Raw genomic sequence first — 4,145 nt, 5'->3', positions numbered from 1 at the left:
TTGGATTATTTTATTTCGCAGCAACCCTCTGATGTAGGTACTAATGATCCCGCTTGCGAAATAGGAAAGTTCGTTTTAGAGAAGTTAATTTTCCCAGGATGACAAAGCAGTAATTGATTACATTGGGATTCGAACCTAGGTTAGATGACCCTGTGTTTCCGAGTTATTAAACAAGAGGTTTCATTGATGAACCAGGAAGTAACTTACTTTCAGGGTCTCTGTCTTCAATACAAGCTCGGGGAAGACCGATCGCCCATACGTTTGCCTCGGATCCCAAACCCCTCTCCAGCTCGGCGGGTGCCGCGCTCTTTGGGGACGCTTTGTAGAGTTTCCTGGTGATCAATGCGACCCCCCTGCCCAGCCCAGCCCAGCCCGCCCCTTGTTCCGCTTTACCTTTCTGCAGGCGAACCCCTGGCGGGTCTCTCAGCCCTCGCTTTCACCGCCAGAGCCTTGCGCAGCAGCCCAGGACCCCTCCAGACCCGCTGCACCCAGCTCCACAGCCCAAACAGCAGCGCCAAAAGGTTGGCGAGACCCCGACGTGCCCGAGCCCGCGCCACCAACCCCGCGCCACCAACCCCGCACAGGCATCCCCGAGACGCCTATTCCTTCTCTGCCCGCCCTCCAAGCACCGGAAGGGTCTCCATAGAGCAGTGATGGTCCGAAGGCCTGCAAGCCCATGGCGGACCGTCAGCAGCTCTAGCGGGAACACGGCTGGGAGACTGACTTGGATCAGCTGGACCCCCCCTTGCAGGCAGTCTTTCCGGCGCTGATAAGCATCACCTGGCAGCCCTCCCGTGCGCCTTCCAGGTGGGACTCGCCCACAGACCTCCAACCCCGGGCCTGCATGAACACCAGCAAACCCAGAGCTAAGACCTTCATAGATTCTAGCCACTGCTTTGGATGTGTTGAGGTTTTGTTTCTGCATCTTGGATGCGGGCATTCTGGAATGTGCCTGACCTGGCTTCTTGGCTGTGTCTATCTTACATCTTGTGTTCTTCAAGTTAGTTTGTAGCATTAAAATATTGATTGGTCTAATAAAGTGGGATTGATTTGGCAAACCTTAAAAAAAAAAAAAAAAACTTGGAGAAAATCCATTATGTAAACCAAATAAATTAAGATACCTTTATTTTGAAATTTCTGGGGGTTTGCGGCAGATGGGAGGTAGATCCAATTAAATCTTCTCCACCAATTTTCCCAAGTTATGGGTTGAATTGTGTCCTTCCCCCTCACTGGAAATATATATCGTGAGGTCTTCACTCCTAGTCCTTCAGAATGTGATCAAAATTAGAAGTAGATTCATTGTGTATGTAGTTAGAATGGAATCATATTGGAGTATGGTGGGCCCCCAATCAAATATCTCTATATACAAAAAGCCAGCAACCGGAATGCCAAAACAACCAGAATGACCCGTTGCTATGATGCCCACTGCAGCCAGCGGAACGAGCCTGATCAGGGGTGGTGCCAGCTGGTCAACCTCCCACAGCCCCTCCCCCCAGCTGGCCCTGCCCCTGATGGGCCCCCACCACCCCAACCAGGGGCAGGGCCGGCCAACCACCCATGGCCCCTCCCCCAGGCCGCTGGCCCCTGATCAGCACCCCTCACCCATTTGGGGGCGGGGCAGCTGGCCCACCGCCCATAGCCTCTCCCCTCAGCCCAGCCCGCTTGGGGTGGGCTGGCTGGCCAACCTCCCGCCGTCTCCTCCTCCAAACAGGCCCATCGGATCTGTCCTGATTGGGGCTAGGCTGGCCAGACCCCACCCGTGCACAAATTCTTGCACTGGGCCTCTAGTGTTCTTATAAGTGAAGACAGAGTGATGTGACAGTGAAGGCAGAGGTTGGAGTTATATAGCTAAAGCCAAGGAATGCCAATGACTGATGGCAAGCCACCCAAGGCTAGAAGAGGGCAGAGAAGAAAGGATTCCTCTAGTTTTCAGAGGGAACATGACTCTGCAGATGCCTTGATTTTTTATTTCTAACCCCTATGGCTCTAAGAGGTTAACTTTCTGTTATTCTAAGCTGCCTGGTTTGTGGTACTTTGATATGGCATCCCTAGGAAACAAACACACCTACTCATGGGGACTTGGAGGGGCAACATGCCATGCAAAAAGTATGCACGTTTGGGGGCCATTGCTATGACAATAGGATAGATGAGAACAATGCGCATAAGAGTTTGATTTTCAAGGAAGAAAAGTGGTTGCATTCTTTTTAAAAAAATATATTTTATTGATTTTTTACAGAAAGGAAGGGAGAGGGATAGAGAGTTAGAAACATCAATGGGAGAGAAACATCGATCAGCTGCCTCTTGCACACCTCCTACCGGGGATGTGCCCGCAACCAAAGTACATTCCCTTGACTGGAATCGAACCTGGGGCCCTTCAGTCCGCAGGCCAACGCTCTATCCACTGAGCCAAACCGGTCAGGACAGTGGTTGCATTCTTTTCAGAATGTGTTAGTATATGTTGGTCACAGTGTAGCACCCTATAATTCTAATCTAGTCAACATGCATTGTCTGTTCTGTCCAGTGATTTTAAGAGATTTTTAATTCAGATAACAAGAAATTTTACATAAACCTATGGGTTTCCATTGTGCCTGGAAACTAAAAAGATATGTAACATGGGCTTATGTTCTTAAATACTATACACATGCTATTAGAGATCTGAGCAGCAGTTCCCCCTATAGATGGATATGACCTTACTGATACATGTGTGCCTCAGTGTCCATACCCCCACCCCACTTTGTTACCCTAATCCTAGCCTCATTCTATTTAGCTGTCTTTCCTGCCTGGCCCCATAACCATTGGATTTTGTGACTCTTGTACAATGTTTCAGAACAGAATGCAAATTTAGATTTTCCCTGTCATAATCAAAGTGAATTTTTTTTTCTCTGAAATATATAGTACACATTTTATCTTCCCTTTTACAAACTTAATTGCTGTCAACAGGCTTCATGGCTATGGAATATTTTTTTTCAGAATGCATTAAAGGTTGATCTGACTTGAAAACAATTCATTTATAGGCATCTTTAAGGAAATTCACATATTTCATAAAGCAAGGCATATTTGCTAGTGGGAAAATTATTTGATTTCCAGAATTTAGCCCTCCTGTGTTTGTGGCTAGTCACAAGGTGTGATTTAAGAACTTCTTTTGCCTGATAATTTATTTGAAAGGTAATATTGCTATCCTTATAAATATTGTTCATCCTTATAAAATGAGGGCAGTGATTCATATTGGCTCGGGTGAATAGTGTGTTTGCAAAACACTTTGAGTTTCTCTTATCAAAGGGGCTATTCAAATTCTCTGAAAGAAGTAAGGAGATAATTGTGATCTAGGATCATAGAAATTCATATCTCACAGGAGGAAGCAGGACAAGTATTTGTAACTAAAGCATTCACAAGGATTCGAGTAATTCAGAATCAAGGTAAAAGGGTCTCCTGTCAGAAATAGCACTATTACAAGCCAGATCATTATAGGGGTTGTTTAATTAAGTCTTTCCTGTGAGGAGAAATGCCATTGACACTTCATTATTTTGATACTGAAACCACAATTGGGGGCTTTCAAAATGTGGACATGAAACCACAAATAGATCCCCTCAGTTCTTTGTGAAGGGAGCTTCTATTTCTCTATTCAAAAGCACCGTCCGCTGGAAATGGCCTTGTAGTTCTTTCCTAATATATTTTCACACTGTCCCTGGGGGTCCATGTTTATGTGAATTGTTAATTTCCGTTTTCATAATTTAAGAAATTATACCCTAAGAACTGGATGGGAAGTGTTCTGAAAAATAGATTACCAATAATTTATTAGAATCATTTCATTCAAACCAGATGGCATTCATTATTGGAGAAAGGAGTCTTAATATAAATAAAACTGCTATTTTATAGAAGGCAGATAAGCCCAAATCCAAGGATTCTTCATATTTTGAGAGATATATTTTATTGTACATAGAGCAATGTGAATGTTATTTTGTGAACACTCTGAATTCTTTTGTATTTAACCGTCAAGAGTGTTTTATAAAACAATTAATTTGATGGGACTCAAACATCACATTCTGTCTTTTGAATGACAGCTCAAATTTCAGATCAGTTTTTCTTTTTATCTGGAGTCTGTCCATGCATGTATGGTTCATGTGTCAGCTAGAGACTTGGGCAGA

This window comes from Plecotus auritus (assembly GCF_963455305.1).
Source record: "Plecotus auritus genome assembly, chromosome: 4".
In the NCBI taxonomy this organism is placed as follows: Eukaryota; Metazoa; Chordata; class Mammalia; order Chiroptera; family Vespertilionidae; genus Plecotus; species Plecotus auritus.
Note: the sequence above shows the minus strand (reverse complement) of the source record.